General features: G+C 48.3%; 1 protein-coding gene across 3 annotated transcripts in view; it reads left to right on the forward strand.

Annotated features, from left to right (window-relative positions):
• Positions 1-968: 968 nt before the first annotated feature.
• The window catches only part of LOC134936170 (gastrula zinc finger protein XlCGF17.1-like), a 69,577-nt gene continuing 48,511 nt past the window's right edge, over positions 969-22,034 (forward strand). For all 3 annotated transcript variants that reach the window (XM_063931101.1, XM_063931100.1, XM_063931099.1), the window contains exon 1: positions 969-1,330. The gene's annotated coding sequence lies outside the window, so the exon portion shown is untranslated. The remainder of the gene's footprint in view (positions 1,331-22,034) is intronic.

The following is a 22,034-nucleotide window of genomic DNA, read 5'->3' on the forward strand; positions in this document are numbered from 1 at the left end:
TGCAGAGTCATCCGCACTCTCCCGCCCGTTTGGGTGCTTTGGTATAATCCCCATGGTCATGACGGAGTCCCCAGCATCCACTTAGGACGTCAGAGAAAATAAGAATTTACTTACCGATAATTCTATTTCTCGTAGTCCGTAGTGGATGCTGGGCGCCCATCCCAAGTGCGGATTGTCTGCAATACTTGTACATAGTTATTGTTACAAAAATCGGGTTATTATTGTTGTGAGCCATCTTTTCAGAGGCTCCGCTGTTATCATGCTGTTAACTGGGTTCAGATCACAGGTTGTACAGTGTGATTGGTGTGGCTGGTATGAGTCTTACCCGGGATTCAAAATCCTTCCTTATTGTGTACGCTCGTCCGGGCACAGTATCCTAACTGAGGCTTGGAGGAGGGTCATAGGGGGAGGAGCCAGTGCACACCACCTGATCCTAAAGCTTTTACTTTTGTGCCCTGTCTCCTGCGGAGCCGCTATTCCCCATGGTCCTGACGGAGTCCCCAGCATCCACTACGGACTACGAGAAATAGAATTATCGGTAAGTAAATTCTTATTTTCCTGTCAATCACACTACGATCGCCGGAGCGATGAAAAAGCCGTGAGTAAAAATCCTATCTTCATAGCAAAATTACTTGGCGCAGTCGCAGTGCGAACCATGCGCATGCGTACTAAGCAGAAAAACGCTGCGATGCGAAGAAATTTACCGAGCGAACGACTCGGAATGAGGGCCATTATTCTTTATTTTCACTCGTGCATCTCATAAGCCGTCATACTCTATAAATAATAGTCGTCAGCTTAAAGTGAATTTATTAGAGTCTGATCTGTGTTGGAAGCTGTGGGTGAGGGGGAAGCGGGCTTGTGAAGTGGCCTAAGGGATCTTTTACGTCAGGGGGAGGAGCCACGACACAAGGGGGAGGTATGAAAGGTCCCTTAGCCCACTTGGATCTAGCATCTACAGTTTTAGGGTGTCCTTCTCGGGTCCTCAATCCGGGTAAGCAAGGTGTCCCTCGCGGTGCCTGCCGACTCACTGCCCAACGCCGGGTCTTCTTTGGCTTGCAGAAAGGGACAAGGGGGAGATCCTCCACTACTCTGACCCCTCGGCCATGGCTCCTGAGCGGTTTGCTCGTCCCCACGGTTTCCGGACCTCTCGTTCTCGACAGGCAACCTTTGAGACAGCAGGCAGGGGGCCTCCGCTTCTTTCCGATGACGTCACTGCCGATATTTTCTACACGGCGGGTCTGCTCTGCTGTTCTCTGGGAAGTGATCTTCCAGGCGTTGCGGACTTCGGTCTCCCGGCGACGTCTACGTGCTCCACGGGAACTCGGCTCCGGTAAGCAGTCCGGCCGCACACCATTTTCCTGGGGTTCAGTCACCTCCACCCCACCGCCGGTTTTATGGGTCCCGCATCACCTCCGGACCTCCTCTCCTCCTCCTGCCCTGTTGGTCACTGGCGCTTGGCTTGGGGCAACAGTCACTGGTCACTTTTGCCCAGGGGCCCAATAATCTTGTTGGGATTGTCCATAGCCAAGTTCACCCTAGCCTTCAATAGGCTGTAGTGGCAGTATTACGGGTGTAGTATGTGATGCCGGCGGTCGACTCCTGGCGGACAGCATATCGGCGACAGGATCCCTACCGACGGCTGGGTGAGCGCAAATGAGACTTTTGTGGGCTTGCTGCGCTTGTCCCGCTGCGGGCACGGTGGTGTGCTACGTGCGCCACACTATCTATTCTCTCTCCAGGGTGCTTGTGTACCCCCAAGAGGGAGAAAATCTGTCAGGATGCTGGCGCCGGTATGGTGGTTGTCGGGAGCCCGGCTGCTGGCAACCTGAAGACTACCCCAGTCTTACTATATATGTACACAGTAAATAAAAAACAAGGGATTTTTTTTTTTTATATAACTAGGGGACACTACATGTGTATAACCTAGTGCATCGTCCCTGCTGTGTAATAACACTGACACAGAGAAAGATAGACCCTTTGTTGGCGCACTCATTAAAGAGAAAGTCTAAAGTAATATTACTGTCTATTCATCTTAAAATATAGCTTTTATTGAAATCAATCTATAATAATTTATCACAAGTTGTAGTGATCCTGCCTATACGTGCTATATATAGTAACATGCCCTCTGGTCCATTGGTTGTACAGGGTAGGTCACGTGATAAAGAGTTAATACTCCAAAATTAAAAACTAAGGCAAAAAAGCCAAATGTGCAGCAGGATACTAGTACTCACTATTAGAGAGTTAGGGCAAAAGTGTCCTCAAAGGATATTTTATTTCTTATACCCAATCAATACTGGGAAATAATTTCTTGTTTGCAGTTATGATCCGCCCAACAGCGTCATTAATCATGTAAAATAGAGTATAAACACAAACATTGTTGAAAAGTGTTCCTTATTTGTAGTTAGGGTCCACCCCAAATTTTTTTTTCTTTTCGGTAATGTGGTTGAAAGTATATGGGATAAGGTGGGAAAAGCCAGATAAATGTATGAATCTGCTGTCAACGTTAGACTGAATTGCATGTTCCCATACACCTACTACACCGGATATTCTCTGGGGGTCCCCCACCAGATACTGGTCCAGCCCAACACTTTATCGCTTCTAAGATCGGACAAGATTGGGCAATTTAAGTGTGGTTTGGTAGTAGATCAGCAATGTCTAGCATCAGAATCATTGATGAGAGTTCATGAATATGAGAAAGTAGGTAGTAGATAAAGAATAGTAAAAAAATAGCTAAGTGGATCTGCTGTTGGCGTTAGACAGTGAAGACCCGTCAGGGTTCACGGAATCACCAATGAGAGTCCAGAAACTCAAAAGTAGGAATTGAGAGAATGCTAGAACATCCAGAAATATGGGTGTTGGACAATGGCGACACGTATCGTTTATGTCACATTCATCTGGAGTCTTCCTAAAAAGGGGTTATTCTGCCTTCCCATAAGGCAGCGTTTTTCAACCGCTGTGCCGCGGCCGCCAGCGGTTGTCATGTGTGCCGCAGCCTGCCGTTCACGCGGCTCTGCCGCCGTCAGCCTGCGATACGTGGATCCTTCTCCTGCCGGCGTACACGGCCAGCACAGTCAGCTTTCCTGCTGCCCAGTCCGTGACCTATGGTGACGTGCTGATAGGTCACTCATGCTACGTCACATTACCGCTGCGCTTTGTGCTGTTGTATGCTGCAGCGTGCGGACTGCCCTGTCCTAATCCTACTACAGCTATGATATACAGGACTTCGGGCTGACATTACAGTGGGGGCTGTGAGTAGTGTACGATTACAGGGAAGGTGGGTGCAGTATGTGTGCCATTACTGTGGGGGCTGTGAGGGGTGCAGTGTGTGTGCCATTACTGTGTTTGTGGGGGGGGGGGGGGGCAGTGTGGAATTATTGTGGGGCCCAGTGTGTTTGATAAATGTATTTGATATCTGTGGGGACATATGTTGTTTTTTCCCCCCCATGGGTAAAGATAGTGTGCCTTGGGAGTTTTAAAGTCTTGTTAGGTGTGCCACGAGTCGTGAAAGGTTGAAAATCACTGCCATAAGGACATGATTCTATTACCAAGCTGATGAACAATAAGGATACTAAGTACCCTTGTATCGTTTAGAATTTCTGGGTTGCAGTTATATACAGTAAAAAATTATAACTGTTCAGGTGTTATCTGTAAGCAACCAAAAATTAACAGGCAGAAACAAATAATAACGTTACGCTGTCTCAACTCGCTACCCAGCTTCAAAATAAATCACAGGGGGAAAAAAAAAGTAAAACAAAAATAATATATATAATCTCACAAACCTTTAGCTAATTGTAGCTTGTTATCAAGGATAAATTAAAAGGTGAAGCCTTATTCACAAATATGCATGTTACAGCCTCTGGACTGATTGAGAATAAAGATGTAGAAAAATATCCACATTTACAAAATGTATCAATTCCGTATAAGGGAAATCCTTCTGGACACACGCAAATAGCTAATTGTAGCCTATTGGCATAATGAAGAAAAATATCTACACATACTAAATGTGTCAAATCTGTGTAACATATACTGTAGCTAATTGTAGCTTATTAACAAGGGTAAATAAGAGGGTGAACCTACCTATACAGTAATGCACATTACAGCCTCCGGACTGATTGAAAAAAAAAATATCCACATTTACTAAATGTATCAATTCCGTATGAGGGAAATCCCTCTGGGCACAAGCAAATAGCTTGTTGTAGCCAATTAGCATAATGAAGAAGAATATCCACACCTATTGAATGTGTCATATCTGTGTGAGGGAAATCCCTCCTTGACGTGAATACATTTGGATACCTTGTATTATTGATACTGAAGCAATGGGGGGACAGGGAGGTGACTATGTTACTTTAGGATCCGGTCTGAAGATCGACAGTATCTAGGTCGACCACTATAGGTCGACAGTCACTAGGTCGACATGGATGGAAGGTCAACAGGGTTTCTAGGTCGACGTGCTAGGTCGACATGAGTTCACATTTTTTTTCTTTTTTTGAATTTTTTCATACTTAACGATCCACGTGGACTACAATTGGAACGGTAAAGTGTGCCAAGCGAAGGCACCATGCCCGAAGCATGGCGAGCCATGTGAGGGGACGCGGTACACTAATTTGGGATCCTGGTCACTCTACAAAGAAAACAACACAAAAAAAAAAAAACACAAAAAAAAAAAACCTCAAGAAAGGGCGTGGAATTCGAGGGAATTCCGGTTGTATAGACTTTTACATTTTCTACAAGCTGGTTTAAATGGAGGACTTTGGCTGGGCTCCTGGAGGGTCCAAGTTTCAGCTCTTTCCATTTTCTTTCAAAAGCATCTGGCTTCCCTACAGGAAGTTCAGACGTTTTTACAGGGGGTCCTGAGGATTCAACCCCCTTTCTGTCCGCCCACAGCACCGTGGGACTTAAAATTTTTTTATTTTTTTTAAATCTGCAGTTTTTGAACCTTTGGAAAAGGCTGATCTGAAAAGTATATCCTGGAAGGTTACTCTGTTACTAGCCTTAGCTTCAGCAAGAAGGGACTCAGAGTTGGGAGCACTATCATGTAATAGTCCTTTGCTGTCTTCAGGGAAAATGAAGGCAGAATTCCGTACGAGGGCGGAATTCCTTCCTAAGGTAGTTTCATGTTTTCATGTAAATCGGCCCATTGTGGTCCCATCCTTTTAAGGTTTGGCAGGAGGGGACGAGTCTTTGGACGTGGTAAGAGTTTTATGGATTTATGTACAAGCTACGTCATTATCAGGAAGTCTATTTGTTTGTCCTCTATGATGGTCCAAAGAAAGGTTGGCCAGCATCTAAGCAGACTCTGGCCAGATGGATTAGGCTTACTATTAAACACTTCTATATCCTGTGGTAGACTGGTTCCTGTTCAGGTAGGTGCTTATACTACCAGATCGGTGGGAGCCTCATGGGCGGCAGCCAGAGGTGCCTCCACTACTCACCCCTGCAGGGCAGCTACGAAGTCATCAGTACACACATTCACAAAGTTCTACAGGTTTGATACGTTTGCGTCCAGAGACTCAAGGTTTGAATGATTGGTTTTGCAGGTTGTGGACAGCACTCCCGCCCATTGGAGTATCTTTGGGACGTCCCCATATGTCTCAAGTGTTCCAGTGTCCCCTAGTGGGTGAAAGAGGATTTTGGTACTTACCGATAAATCCATTTCTCTGACACTGGACGCCCGCCTCAGTGCTGTCAACCTGCAGTGTTCTTATTAAATAAAATAGTTCAAACAGTTGTATACTATTCTATTAGTATTCTTGCTTGCTGTTTGATTTGTTACGGTTGGTTCCTTGCCATAGGCTTTGTAGTTTTCATGTCCTCCTCTCTGTAAAAATTTTCCAAACTGAGGGATGGGGAGGGGGGGGGGGGGGGGGAGGCGTAAAGGGGGAGGAGCCCTGCTGTGCATAAAATGTTTGATTTCTGCTGCGGGGTACACTGGGGTTCCACAGGGATAAACAGGGTGTAGAGTAGTATCTTGATCCGAGGCACCAACAGGCTAAAGCTTTGACTGTTCCCAGGTTGAGCTGCAATAGGCAACCCTATGTACAGCTTTTAAAGAAATTATTTCTAGGGCTGCAGCACAGGCAATATATGCTAGACGTCAGTGATTTGACATCTCGTGCTGCAGCTCCATCACCTCCCTCAGCACTGTATACTCCCGCGTCCTGGTTGCCGGGTACTTGCGGCGGTGCTCCGGTCCCTTAATGCACACACCCCGCTGCTCAGCTCCTGGATCACGTGGCCACACTTCAAAGGGAGGAGGTAAGGAGGGTCCATTAGGGACCCGATGAAATTGCGTTCCAGACGCGGTCCCAGGAGACGGACCTCGTCGCTGGTGTGGACACTGTGGCCTTGCAGGGATCTCACTATATCCACCAGAGCTAGGAGCACAGGTCTGATTCACTAAAAATCCGTTTTAATATCTGAGCCAATCTGCTGCTCCTGTGGTCAATCAAGACCCCCCATGGGCTATGTTTCCAAGTATGCTAGGTTCACTTATACATCTTACACCCCCTGTGAGACCTTTTGTGCTATTACAGCCACAAATTGTCCCTGTAATTTATCCGCCTTGGGCGGATAACCTATCTACCCAGTTGCAGTTACTAAATCAGTCACTGGTTAAGCAGAAATCTACCCAACGCGCCTGTAAGGCTAAGGGGTCATCAAAAAAAGCGGGTACGTTCTTCCTCACATTCTACAGATATTTTGGATGATTCTTCTGATCAAGATGGGGATTATACTGATCCATCAGACACTGATACAGTAGTCTCTGATGTGGAACCCACAAAGCAAATTGACGTTCCTGACTTAGTGGAAGCTATTAAGCTAATTCTCCAAATACATGATGAGATTGAACCCACTACCACGTCTAAAAAACCTGATAAGTTCAAATGTCAGAAGGTTGCTAAGGTAGTATTCCCTGATTCTGACCATTTAGTTGAAATACGTCCGGAATCGTGGTGGTCACCAGGAAAGAAATTTTCCCTGTCCAAAAAGATGCTAGCTTGTTATCCTATCCCTGTGGAGTTGATTAATAAATGGGAAACTCCACCACTGGTGGATGGTCATGTTGCCCGCCTGGTCGTATCCTCTACTCTGCCAAACACCACTGTCACCTCACTGAGGGAGCCGACAGATAAGCGTGTGGAGGGATGCCTGAAGTCTATTTACTCCCTTGCAGGTGCTGTACATAGACCTACTATTGCAATTTCCTGGGTTGCAAAAGGAATTGATTGAGGAGGAGCTACCTCAGAATTTTCCGGCTACTGCCAGACAATATCTGTCTTAATGTCATCGCAGCCTCACAGTATATACAGGAGGCAGTCTCTGATGCAGGGGTAATGGCGGCCAAGGCGTCTACTACGTTTGTACTGGCGCACTGTATTTTGTGGTTAAGATCCTGGTTGGTGGACCTGGACTCTAAGAAGACCCTGGAGGTGCTCCCTTTTAAGGGAGACATCCTTTTTGGGAAGGATTCAAACAAGATTTGATGGAATTAGCATCAGCAAAAACTGCGTGCCTCCCAAATACTAACCCTTCAGCACCAAAGGCTAAGAGTACCACTTTTCGTTCCTTTCGACCTACAGGAAAAGCAAAGGGTCAGATGTACCCAAAACAGGCTCATACTGCCAAAACCTCCAAGCATAAGCCAAAACAGTCCTGGGCCGCTCGTAAGCCTGCTTCCAAACAGGACAAGCTAGCTGCATGACGGGGCAGGCCTCCCCCTGGGGGACCCCAGGGTGGGAGGCTAACCTTTACAGTTCGCCCAGGCCTGGTTAAAGACCACTTCAGATGCCTGGGTGCAGGAAGTGGTCTCTCACGGGTACGCAATCTCCTTCAAGAAATGTCCCCCGCACCAGTTCTGTTCAATGGTCATTTCTGCGGATCCATTAAAAGTGCAAAGCCTACACTTGGTTGTGAAATCCCTCATGGACACAGGAGTGGTAGTGCCGGTACCCCTACACTAGAAGGGCAGGGGATTCTATTCGACCCTGTTTATAGTCCCGAAACCCATTGGGTCCTTCCAGCCTATACTCAACCTCAAATCTTTTAACAAGTTTGAGAGTGTCCAAATTCAGCATGGAAACTCTGCGCTCCATAGTACTGGCTATGGAACCTGAGGATTTTATGGTATCCCTGGACATGCAGGATGATTATTTGCACATCCCTATTGCCATTTCGTATCTGCAATATCTGCGGTTTGCTATTGGCAACCTACATGATCAATTCCAGGCCCGGCCATTTGGTCTGGCTACGGCCCCTCGGATTTTCACCAAGGTGATGGTCATGACGACTGCCCTCCTACGACGTCAGAGAATCGGGATCCTGTCGTATTTGGACGACTTGCAGATCCTAGCGAACTTCCAAGACATCCTCCTTTAGCCATCTGGATCTGACTCTCAAGTTTCTGCAAGATCACGGGTGGCTCATCAACTTGAAAAAGTCCTCGCTGGTCCCTGCTCGGAGCATGGTGCACCTGGGAGCACTGCTGGACACACACAGAGATTGCTTTTTGTCTCCAGAGAACGTCCTGAAGCTTCAGGATAAAATCGGATATTTCCTCTCTCGCCCAAGAGTGTCTGTACACTCAGCGATGCAAGTACTAGGCCTCATGGTGTCTGCTTTTGACATGGTGGAGTATGCTCAATTTCATTCTCGCCCTTTACAGAGATCAATTCTCCGCAAATAGGACGGCCTGCATCACCGGATCAGATCTCTAATGATCTCCTTGACTCTGGAGGTTCGTCTGTCCCTGAGCTGGTGGCTTCAGGATCAACAGTTGAACAGGGACCGTCCCTTCTGGATCTCCAACTGGTTACTCCTGACAACGGATGCCAGTCTGGGAGGGTGGGGAGCGGTATTGGAGCAACACTCACTTCAGGGTCGGTGGACCACGGAAGAGTTCCTTCTCCCGATAAACGTTCTGGAACTGCAGGCAGTGTTCAAGGCTTTGACACAGGCCCTACCACTAGTACAGAACAAGCCTGTTCAAGTGCAATCAGACAACGCCACCACAGTGGCATACATAAATTATCAAGGCGACACTAGAAGCCGCATGGCAATGATAGAAGTGTCAAACATACTTCAATGGGCGAAACGCCATCTGCCAGTAATATCAATAGTGTTCATTCCGAGAGTCCTCAACTGGGAAGCGGACTTCCTCAGTCGTCGGGACGTACACACCGGAGAGTGGGGCCTTCATCATGAAGTTTTTCAACTCCTAGTGGACAAGTGGGGACTACCAGATGTAGACCTGATGGCGTCTCGACACAATCGCAAAGTTTAGGTCTTCGGATCAAGGACAATGGATCCTCAAGCAGTGTTCATGGACGCCCTGGCAATTCCATGGAATTTACGACTGCCATATGTGTTTCCTCCTGTGTCACTCCTGCCCAGGGTACTGCGGAAGTTCAAGCAAGGAGGAATACTACTTCTAGTCACTCCAGCGTGGCCCAGATGGCATTGGTTCTCAGACCTGAAGGGTCTATGATAGCGTCCTCTTCTACTTCCTCAATGACCAGACCTCCTCATTCAAGGCACTTGTGTCTAGCCAGATCTGGCCAGACTGGCTTTGATGACGTGGCTCTTGAAGCTTCCGTCTTAAGAGCCAAAAGATTTTCAGAGGAGGTTATCTGAACTATGCTAAAGGCCCGTAAACCAGCTTCTGCTAGGATTTATTATAGGGTCTGGAATTCTTACTACAACTAGTGGGCTGCTAAGAATTATGATGCTCACAAGTTTAGTACGTCTAGACTTTTGGCCTTTTTGCAACAAGGCCTGGATTTAGGCCTTCTTCTGGCTTCCCTCAAGGTTCAAATTTTTGCCTTGTTGGTATGGTTTCAGAGAAAAAATTGCATCTTTATCTGAGTTCATACATTCACGCGGGTCTTATTAAGGATTCAGCCTCCCTATGTCCCCTTGGTGGCTCCATGGGATTTGTCTGTAGTTCTGAATGCCCTGCAAGAGTCTCCATTTGAGCCTCTTGAGTCAGTGGACCTTAAGTGGCTTACTACTAAGGTCCTGTTTATGTTGGCTATTGCCTCTGCTAGAAGGGTTTCGGACTTGGGTGCATTATCCTGTTGTCCACCCTTCCTGATATTTCATTGTGACAGGGCAGTTTTCAGAATTCACCCAGGTTATTTGCATGAGGTGGTTTCGTCTTTTCACCTTAATCAGGAGATTGTAGTTCCGGCCTTCAACTCTTCTGGAATGTCATCCAAAGAAAAGTCTTTGGATGAGGTGCGGGCTCTCCGTATCTATGTGGACAGGACTGCCTCTTATCAGGAGGTCAGATACCTTGTTTGTACTGTTTGGTTTTCACAAATGTGGCTGGCCTGCGAATAAGCAAACCTTGGCCAGATGGATTAGAATGGTGATTGCACAAGCCTACGCGCAGACTGTCCTTCCAGTTCCTGCTGCTATCAAAACCCATTCTACTCGGTCTGTTGGACCTTCTTGGGCAGCCCGCCGTTGCGCATCCGCAGAACAATTGTGCAAGGCGTGGTCCTCAGTGAACACGTTCATAAGGTTCTATGCCTTCGATACTTCCTTCTCCCAGGATGCTTCCTTTGGATGCCGGGTTCTTGTACCCGCTACAGTGCGTCCCCTCCCATGAGGAACTACTTTAGGACATCCCAGATGTTTATCCCTGTGGTACCCCACAGCAGAAAACGAGATTTATGGTAGACTTAATATTGTTAAATCTTTCTGCAAGCTACACTGGGTTCCACAGGGCGCCCACCCTGACGCACTTTGCTTCTTTGGGTTTGTAGGGCATTAGCCGCTGGTACCTTCTCCTGTTGTGAGAATGTGGTTCTATGTGACTAACATCTACCGTCTCTCTTACTTGCTACTGCATTGGACTGGTTAACGAAACTGAGCTCCAGTGCTTGGAGGCGGGGGTTATAGAGGAGGCGGTGCAATGCATCCTGGGAACAGTCAAAGCTTTAGCTTGTTGGTGCCTCAGATCAAGATCCCACTCTACACCCCAATGTTTATCCCTGTGGAACCCAGTGTACCTCACAGAAAGATTTAACGATGGTAAGCCTACCATAAATCTCATTTTTAGATTGTGCCACGGTTGCTAGCTTCACACCCCATATGTCTCAAGTGTTCCAGTGTCCCCAAGTGGATTCAGAGAAATAGATTTATTGGTAAGTCCCAAATCCTCTTTTCTGTAAAACAATTTGTAACAGCAACATCAAAAAATCTACAGTATCAGTCGAAAGTTTGAACACCCCTTCTCATTCATTGGTTTTTGTGTATTTCAATTATTTTCTACATTGTAGATTAATACTAAAGACATCAAAACTATGAAAGAACACACATGGAATTATGTTGTAAACAAAAAAGTGTTAAATCCAAAATATGTTTTATATTTTAGAATCTTCAAAGTAGCCCTCTTTTGCTTTGATGACAGCTTTGCACACTCTTGGCATTCTCTCAATCAGCTTCATGAGGTAGTCTTTTGGAATAGTTTTTAATTAAGAGGTGTGCCTTGTCAATGGTCAATCTGTGGAATTGCTTGCCATCTTAATGTGATAGACCTTCTGTTTGTGATTATGTGCTGTCTGGATTAAAATCTATCAATTTCACCCTGGAGAAGTCTGGTGAGTGCATCCTTATTTCTCTGACGTCCTAAGTGGATGCTGGGGACTCCGTCAGGACCATGGGGATAAGCGGCTCCGCAGGAGACAGGGCACAAAAGTAAAAGCTTTAGGATCAGGTGGTGTGCACTGGCTCCTCCCCCTATGACCCTCCTCCAAGCCTCAGTTAGATTTTTGTGCCCGGCCGAGAAGGGTGCAATCTAGGTGGCTCTCCTAAGGAGCTGCTTAGAGTAAAAGTTTTGTTAGGTTTCTTATTTTCAGTGAGTCCTGCTGGCAACAGGCTCACTGCTACGAGGGACTTAGGGGAGAAGAAGTGAACTCACCTGCGTGCAGGATGGATTGGCTTCTTAGGCTACTGGACACCATTAGCTCCAGAGGGAGTCGGAACACAGGTCTCACCCTGGGGTTCGTCCCGGAGCCGCGCCGCCGACCCCCTTGCAGATGCCGAAAATTGAAGAGGTCCAGAAGCCGGCGGCAGAAGACTTTTCAGTCTTCATAAGGTAGCGCACAGCACTGCAGCTGTGCGCCATTGTTGTCAGCACACTTCATAGCAGCGGTCACTGAGGGTGCAGGGCGCTGGGGGGGGGCGCCCTGGGCAGCAATGATAGTACCTTATTCTGGCTAAAAATACATCACATATAGCCCCTGGGGGCTATATGGATGTATTTAACCCCTGCCAGGTCTCAGAAAAACGGGAGAAGAAGCCCGCCGAAAAGGGGGCGGGGCCTATTCTCCTCAGCACACAGCGCCATTTTCCCTCACAGAAATGCTGGTGGGAAGGCTCCCAGGCTCTCCCCTGCACTGCACTACAGAAACAGGGTTAAAACAGAGAGGGGGGGGCACTTATTTGGCGATATGACTATATATATTAAAATGCTATAAGGGAAAAACATTTATATAAAGGTTGTCCCTGTATAATTATAGCGTTTTTGGTGTGTGCTGGCAAACTCTCCCTCTGTCTCCCCAAAGGGCTAGTGGGGTCCTGTCCTCTATCAGAGCATTCCCTGTGTGTGTGCTGTGTGTCGGTACGTGTGTGTCGACATGTATGAGGACGATGTTGGTGAGGAGGCGGAGCAATTGCCTGTAATGGTGATGTCACTCTCTAGGGAGTCGACACCGGAATGGATGGCTTATTTAAGGAATTACGTGATAATGTCAACACGCTGCAAGGTTGGTTGACGACATGAGACGGCCGGCAAACAAAATAGTACCTGTCCAGGCGTCTCAAACACCGTCAGGGGCTTTAAAACGCCCATTTACCTCAGTCGGTCGACACAGACACGGACACTGATTTCAGTGTCGACGGTGAAGAAACAAACGTATTTTCCTTTAGGGCCACACGTTACTTGTTAAGGGCAATGAAGGAGGTGTTACATATTTCTGATACTACAAGTACCACAAAAAAGGGTATTATGTGGGGTGTGAAAAAACTACCTGTAGTTTTTCCTGAATCAGATAAATTAAATGAAGTGTGTGATGATGCGTGGGTTTCCCCCGATAGAAAATTATTGGCGGTATACCCTTTCCCGCCAGAAGTTAGGGCGCGTTGGGAAACACCCCTTAGGGTGGATAAGGCGCTCACACGCTTATCAAAACAAGTGGCGGTACCGTCTCCAGATAGGGCCGCCCTCAAGGAGCCAGCTGATAGGAGGCTGGAAAATATCCTAAAAAGGTATATACACACATACTGGTGTTATACTGCGACCAGCGATCGCCTCAGCCTGGATGTGCAGCGCTGGGGTGGCTTGGTCGGATTCCCTGACTGAAAATATTGATACCCTTGACAGGGACAGTATTTTATTGACTATAGAGCATTTAAAGGATGCATTTCTATATATGCGAGATGCACAGAGGGATATTTGCACTCAGGCATCAAGAGTAAGTGCGATGTCCATATCTGCCAGAAGATGTTTATGGACACGACAGTGGTCAGGTGATGCAGATTCCAAACGGCACAAAGAAGTATTGCCGTATAAAGGGGAGGAGTTATTTGGGGTCGGTCCATCGGACCTGGTGGCCACGGCAACTGCTGGAAAATCCACCGTTTTTACCCTAAGTCACATCTCTGCAGAAAAAGACACCGTCTTTTCAGCCTCAGTCCTTTCGTCCCCATAAGAGTCATATCTGCCCAGGGATAGAGGAAAGGGAAGAAGACTGCAGCAGGCAGCCCATTCCCAGGAACAGAAGCCCTCCACCGCTTCTGCCAAGTTCTCAGCAATGACGCTGGGGCCGTACAGGACCCCTGGATCCTACAAGTAGTATCCCAGGGGTACAGATTGGAAAGTCGAGACGTTTCCCCCTCGCAGGTTCCTGAAGTCTGCTTTACCAAGGTCTCCCTCCGACAGGGAGGCAGTATTGGAAACAATTCACAAGCTGTATTCCCAGCAGGTGATAATCAAAGTACCCCTCCTACAACAAGGAAAGGGGTATTATTCCACACTATATTGTGGTACTGAAGCCAGAAGGCTCGGTGAGACCTATTCTAAATCTGAAATATTTGAACACTTACAAAGGTTCAAATCAAGATGGAGTCACTCAGAGCAGTGATAGCGAACCAGGAAGAAGGGGACTATATGGTGTACCTGGACATCAGGGATGCTTACCTCCATGCCCCAATTTGCCCTTCTCACCAAGGGTACCTCAGGTTCGTGGTACAGAACTGTCACTATCAGTTTCAGACGCTGCCGTTTGGATTTTCCACGGCACCCCGGGTCTTTACCAAGGTAATGGCCGAAATGATGATTCTTCTTCAAAGAAAATGGACGACCTCCTGATAAGGGCAAGGTCCAGAGAACAGTTGGAGGTCGGAGTAGCACTATCTCAAGTAGTTCTACGACAGCACGGGTGGATTCTAAATATTCCAAAACCGCAGTTGTTTCCGACGACACATCGGCTGTTCCTAGGGATGATTCTGGACACAGTCCAGAAAAGGGTGTTTCTCCCGGAGAAGAAAGCCAGGGAGTTATCCGAGCTAGTCAGGAATCTCCTAAAACCAGGAAAAGTGTCAGTGCATCATTGCACAAGGGTCCTGGGAAAAATGGTGGCTTCTTACGAAGCGATTCCATTCGGCAGATTTCACGCAAGAACTTTTTCAGTGGGATCTGCTGGAAAAATGGTCCGGATCGCATCTTCAGATGCATCAGCGGATAACCCTGTCTACAAGGACAAGGGTGTTTCTTCTGCGGTGGCTGCAAAGTACTCATCTACTAATGGGCCGCAGATTCGGCATTCAGGACAGGGTCCTGGTGACCACGGATGCCAGCCTGAGAGGCTGGGGAGCAGTCACACAGGGAAAAAATTTCCAGGGAGTGTGATCAAGTTTGGAGAATTCTCTCCACATAAATATACTGGAGCTAAGGGCAAGTTACAATGCTCTAAGCTTAGCAAGACCTCTGCTTCAAGGTCAGCCGGTATTGATCCAGTGGGACAACATCACGGCAGTCGCCCACGTAAACAGACGGGGCGGCACAAGAAGCAGAAGGGCAATAGCAGAAACTGCAAGGATTCTTCGCTGGGCGGAAAATCAGGTGATAGCACTGTCAGCAGTGTTCATTCCGACGCCCGGGAGAGTGGGAACTTCATCGGGAAGTCTTCCACATGATTGTGAACCATTGGGAAAGACCAAAGGTGGACATGATGGCGTCCCGCCTGAACAAAAAACTGGACAGGTATTGCGCCAGGTCAAGAGACCCTCAGGCAATAGCTGTGGACGTTCTGGTAACACCGTGGGGGTACCAGTCGGTGTATGTGTTCCCTCCTCTGCTTCTCATACCCAAGGTATTGAGAATTATAAGACATAGAGGAATGAGAACTATACTCGTGGTCCGGATTGGCCAAGAAGGACTTGGTACCCGGAACTTCAAGAGATGCTCACAGAGGACTCATGGCCTCTGCCGCTAAGAAGGGACTTGCTTCAGCAAGTACCATGTCTGTTCCAAGACTTACCGCGGCTGCGTTAGACGGCATGGCGGTTGAACGCCGGATCCTAAGGGAAAAAGGCATTCCGGAAGAGGTCATTCCTACCCTGGTAAAAGCCAGGAAGGAGGTGACCGCACAACATTATCACCACATGTGGCGAAAATATGTTGCGTGGTGTGAGGCCAGGAAGGCCCCACGAAGAAATTTCAACTCGGTCGATTCCTGCATTTCCTGCAAACAGGAGTGTCTATGGGCCTCAAATTGGGGTCCATTAAGGTTCAAATTTCGGCCCTGTCGATTTTCTTCCAGAAAGAATTGGCTTCAGTTCCTGAAGTCCAGAAGTTTGTCAAGGGAGTACTGCATATACAACCCCCTTTTTTGCCTCCAGTGGCACTGTGGAATCTCAACGTAGTTCTGGGATTCCTCAAATCACATTGGTTTAAACCGCTCAAATCTGTGGATTTGAAATATCTCACATGGAAAGTGACCATGCTGTTGGCCCTGGCCTCGGCCAGGAGAGTGTCAGAATTGGCGGCTTTGTCTCACAAAAGCCCATATCTGATTGTCCATTCGGACAGGGCAGAGCTGCGGACTCGTCCCCAGTTTCTCCCTAAGGTGGTGTCAGTGTTTCACCTGAACCAGCTTATGGTGGTACCTGCGGCTACTAGGGACTTGGAGGACTCCAAGTTGCTAGATGTTGTCAGGGCCCTGAAAATATAGGTTTCCAGGACGGCTGGAGTCAGTGAAACTGACTTGCTGTTATCCTGTATGCACCCAACAAAATACTGGGTGCTCTTGCTTCTAAGCAGACGATTGCTAGTTGGATGTGTAGTACAATTCAGCTTGCACATTCTGGGCAGGCCTGCCACAGCCAAAATATGTAAATGCCCATTCCACAAGGAAGGTGGGCTCATCTTGGGCGGCTGCCCGAGGGGTCTCGGCTTTACAACTTTGCCGAGCTGCTACTTGGTCAGGGGCACACCCTGACTGAGGAGGACCTGGAGTTCTCTCATTCGGTGCTGCAGAGTCATCCGCACTCTCCCGCCCGTTTGGGAGATTTGGTATAATCCCCATGGTCCTGACGGAGTCCCCAGCATCCACTTAGGACGTCAGAGAAAATAAGAATTTACTTACCGATAATTCTATTTCTCGTAGTCCGTAGTGGATGCTGGGCGCCCATCCAAAGTGCGGATTGTCTGCAATACTTGTACATAGTTATTGTTACAAAAATCGTGTTATTATTGTTGTGAGCCATCTTTGCAGAGGCTCCGCTGTTATCATGCTGTTAACTGGGTTCAGTTCACAGGTTGTACAGTGTGATTGGTGTGGCTGGTATGAGTCTTACCCGGGATTCAAAATCCTTCCTTATTGTGTACGCTCGTCCGGGCACAGTATCCTAACTGAGGCTTGGAGGAGGGTCATAGGGGGAGGAGCCAGTGCACACCACCTGATCCTAAAGCTTTTACTTTTGTGCCCTGTCTCCTGCGGAGCCGCTTATCCCCATGGTCCTGACGGAGTCCCCAGCATCCACTACGGACTACGAGAAATAGAATTTCTCTGACGTCCTAGTGGATGCTGGGACTCCGTCAGGACCATGGGGATTAGCGGCTCCGCAGGAGACAGGGCACAAAAATAAAGCTTTAGGATCAGGTGGTGTGCACTGGCTCCTCCCCCTATGACCCTCCTCCAAGCCTCAGTTAGGTTTTTGTGCCCGTCCGAGCAGGGTGCAATCTAGGTGGCTCTCCTAAAGAGCTGCTTAGAAAAAGTTTTTTAGGTTTTTATTTTCAGTGAGTCCTGCTGGCAACAGGCTCACTGCATCGAGGGACTTAGGGGAGAGAAGTCAACTCACCTGCGTGCAGGATGGATTGGCTTCTTAGGCTACTGGACACCATTAGCTCCAGAGGGATCGAACACAGGCCCAGCCATGGAGTCCGGTCCCGGAGCCGCGCCGCCGACCCCCCTTGCAGATGCTGAAGATTGAAGAGGTCCAGAGACAGGCGGCAGAAGACTTTTCAGTCTTCCTGAGGTAGCGCACAGCACTGCAGCTGTGCGCCATTGTTGTCAGCACACTTCACACAGCGTGTCACTGAGGGTGCAGGGCGCTGGGGGGGGGCGCCCTGGGCAGCAATGTATAATACCTTTTATGGCTAAAAATACATCACATATAGCCCTTGAGGCTATATGGATGTATTTAACCCCTGCCAGATATCACAAACTCCGGAGAAGAGCCCGCCGAAATAGGGGGCGGGGCTTATTCTCCTCAGCACACAGCGCCATTTTCCTGCTCAGCTCCGCTGTGAGGAAGGCTCCCAGGACTCTCCCCTGCACTGCACTACAGAAACAGAGTAAAACAGAGAGGGGGGGCACCTTTTTTGGCGATATTACTATATTTAAGTGGCTATAAGGATACAACACTTATATAGGGTTGTTCCCATATATATTATAGCGCTTGGGTGTGTGCTGGCAAACTCTCCCTCTGTCTCCCCAAAGGGCTAGTGGGGTCCTGTCTTCAATAGAGCATTCCCTGTGTGTCTGCTGTGTGTCGGTACGTGTGTGTCGACATGTATGAGGACGATGTTGGTGTGGAGGCAGAGCAATTGCCGGTAATGGTGATGTCACCCCCCAGGGAGTCGACACCGGAATGGATGGCTTTGTTTATGGAATTACGTGATAATGTCAGCACTTTACAAAAATCAGTGGACGACGGCCGGCAAACCAGTTAGTACCTGCCCAGGCGTCTCAGACACCGTCAGGGGCTGTAAAACGCCCTTTACCTCAGTCGGTCGACACAGACAAGGACATTGAATCTATTGTCGACGGTGAAGAAACAAACGTATTTTCCAGTAGGGCCACACGTTATATGATCACGGCAATGAAGGAGGCTTTGCATCTCTCTGATACTACAAGTACCACAAAAAGGGGTATTATGTGGGGGGTGAAAAAACTACCTGTAGTTTTTCCTGAATCAGAGGAATTGAATGATGTATGTGATGAAGCGTGGGTTAACCCAGATAGAAAAGTGCTAATTTCAAAAAAGTTATTGGCATTATACCCTTTCCCGCCAGAGGTTAGGGCGCGCTGGGAAACACCCCCTAGGGTGGATAAGGCGCTCACACGCTTATCAAAACAAGTGGCGTTACCGTCTCCTGATACGGCCGCCCTCAAGGATCCAGCTGATAGGAGGCTGGAAACTACCCTAAAAAGTATATACACACATACTGGTGTTATACTGCGACCAGCCATCGCCTCAGCCTGGATGTGCAGTGCTGGGGTGGTCTGGTCGGATTCCCTGACTGAAAATATTGATACCCTGGATAGGGACAGTATTTTATTGACTTTAGAGCAATTAAAGGATGCTTTTCTTTATATGCGAGATGCTCAGAGGGATATTTGCACTCTGGCATCGAGAGTAAGTGCGATGTCCATATCTGCCAGAAGAAGTTTATGGACGCGACAGTGGTCAGGTGATGCGGATTCCAAACGGCATATGGAAGTATTGCCGTATAAAGGGGAGGAATTGTTTGGCGTCGGTCTATCGGATCTGGTGGCCACGGCAACTGCCGGGAAATCCACCTTTTTACCTCAGACCCCCTCCCAACAGAAAAAGACAGTCTTTTCATCCGCAGTCCTTTCGGTCCTATAAGAACAAGCGGGCAAAAGGACAGTCATATCTGCCCCGAGGCAGAGGAAAGGGTAAGAGAGGGCAGCAAGCAGCTCCTTCCCAGGAACAGAAGCCCTCCCCGGGTTCTGCAAAGCCCTCAGCATGACGCTGGGGCTTTACAAGCGGACTCAGGAGCGGTGGGGGGTCGACTCAAGAATTTCAGCGCGCAGTGGGCTTGCTCACAGGTGGACCCCTGGATCCTGCAGGTAGTATCTCAGGGTTACAGGTTGGAATTCGAGAAGTCTCCCCCTCGCCGGTTCCTAAAGTCTGCTTTGCCAACGTCTCCCTCAGACAGGGCGACGGTATTGGAAGCCATTCACAAGCTGTTTTCTCAGCAGGTGATAGTCAAGGTACCCCTCCTACAACAGGGAAAGGGGTATTACTCCACGCTATTTGTGGTACCGAAGCCGGACGGCTCGGTAAGACCTATTCTAAATCTGAAATCTTTGAACCTGTACATACAAAAATTAAAGTTCAAGATGGAATCACTCAGAGCAGTGATAGCGAATCTGGAAGAAGGGGACTTTATGGTGTCCCTGGACATAAAGGATGCTTACCTGCATGTCCCAATTTGCCCTTCACATCAAGGGTACCTCAGGTTCGTGGTGCAAAACTGTCATTATCAGTTTCAGACGCTGCCGTTTGGATTGTCCACGGCACCTCGGGTCTTTACCAAGGTAATGGCCGAAATGATGATTCTTCTGCGAAGAAGAGGCGTATTAATTATCCCTTACTTGGACGATCTCCTGATAAGGGCAAGGTCCAGAGAACAGCTGGAGGACGGAGTAGCACTAACCCAAGTAGTGCTGCAACAACACGGGTGGATTCTGAATTTTCCAAAATCTCAGTTGACCCCGACAACACGTCTGCTGTTCCTGGGAATGATTCTGGACACGGTTCAGAAAAAGGTGTTTCTTCCGGAGGAGAAAGCCAAGGAGTTATCCGAACTTGTCAGGAACCTCCTAAAACCAGGAAAAGTGTCTGTGCATCAATGCACAAGAGTCCTGGGAAAGATGGTGGCTTCTTACGAAGCAATTCCATTCGGCAGATTCCACGCTCGAACTTTTCAGTGGGATCTGCTGGACAAATGGTCCGGATCGCATCTGCAGATGCATCAGCGGATAACCTTATCGCCACGGACAAGGGTGTCTCTTCTGTGGTGGTTGCAGAGTGCTCATCTGTTAGAGGGCCGCAGATTCGGCATACAGGACTGGGTCCTGGTGACCACGGATGCCAGTCTGAGAGGCTGGGGAGCGGTCACACAGGGAAGAAACTTCCAGGGAGTATGGTCAAGCCTGGAGATGTCTCTTCACATAAATATACTGGAGCTAAGAGCGATTTACAATGCTCTAAGTCTGGCAAAACCCCTGCTTCAGGGTCAGCCGGTGTTGATCCAGTCGGACAACATCACGGCAGTCGCCCACGTAAACAGACAGGGCGGCACAAGAAGCAGGAGAGCAATGGCAGAAGATACAAGGATTCTTCGCTGGGCGGAAGATCATGTGATGGCACTGTCAGCAGTGTTCATTCCGGGAGTAGACAACTGGGAAGCAGACTTCCTCAGCAGACACGATCTACACCCGGGAGAGTGGGGACTTCATCCAGAAGTCTTCCACATGATTGTGAACCGTTGGGAAAAACCAAAGGTGGATATGATGGCGTCTCGCCTCAACAAAAAACTGGACAGGTATTGCGCCAGGTCAAGAGACCCTCAGGCAATAGCTGTGGACGCTCTGGTAACACCGTGGGTGTTCCAGTCAGTGTATGTGTTTCCTCCTCTGCCTCTCATACCCAAAGTACTGAGAATTATACGGCAAAGGGGAGTAAGAACGATACTCGTGGCTCCGGATTGGCCAAGAAGAACTTGGTACCCGGAACTTCAGGAGATGCTCACGGAAAATCCGTGGCCTCTACCTCTAAGACGGGACCTGATTCAGCAGGGACCGTGTCTATTCCAAGACTTACCGCGGCTGCGTTTGACGGCATGGCGGTTGAACGCCGAATTCTAAAGGAAAAAGGCATTCCAGAAGAGGTCATTCCTACACTGGTTAAAGCCAGGAAGGAGGTGACTGCACAACATTATCACCGCATTTGGAGAAAATATGTTGCGTGGTGTGAGGCCAGGAAGGCCCCCACGGAGGAATTTCAACTGGGTCGATTCCTACATTTCCTGCAAACAGGATTGTCTATGGGCCTCAAATTGGGGTCCATTAAGGTTCAAATTTCGGCCCTGTCGATTTTCTTCCAGAAAGAATTGGCTTCAGTTCCTGAAGTCCAGACCTTTGTAAAAGGAGTACTACATATACAGCCCCCGGTTGTGCCCCCAGTGGCTCCGTGGGACCTTAATGTAGTTTTGGATTTTCTCAAATCCCATTGGTTTGAGCCACTCAAATCGGTGGATTTGAAATATCTTACGTGGAAAGTAACCATGCTACTGGCCCTGCCTTCAGCCAGGAGAGTATCAGAATTGGCGGCTTTATCGTATAAAAGCCCATATCTGATTTTCCATTCGGACAGGGCAGAACTGCGGACGCGTCCTCAGTTTCTACCTAAGGTGGTGTCAGCGTTTCACCTGAACCAGCCTATTGTGGTGCCTGCGGCTACTAGCGATTTGGAGGTTTCCAAGTTGCTGGACGTTGTCCGGGCATTGAGAATATATATTTCAAGGACGGCTGGAGTCAGAAAATCTGACTCGCTGTTTATACTGTATGCACCCAACAAGCTGGGTGCTCCTGCTTCTAAGCAGATGATTGCTCGTTGGATTTGTAGCACAATTCAACTTGCACATTCTGTGGCAGGCCTGCCACAGCCTAAATCTGTCAAGGCCCATTCCACAAGGAAGGTGGGCTCATCCT

Source organism: Pseudophryne corroboree, chromosome 6 (genome assembly GCF_028390025.1).
Source record: "Pseudophryne corroboree isolate aPseCor3 chromosome 6, aPseCor3.hap2, whole genome shotgun sequence".
Classification (NCBI taxonomy): Eukaryota; Metazoa; Chordata; class Amphibia; order Anura; family Myobatrachidae; genus Pseudophryne; species Pseudophryne corroboree.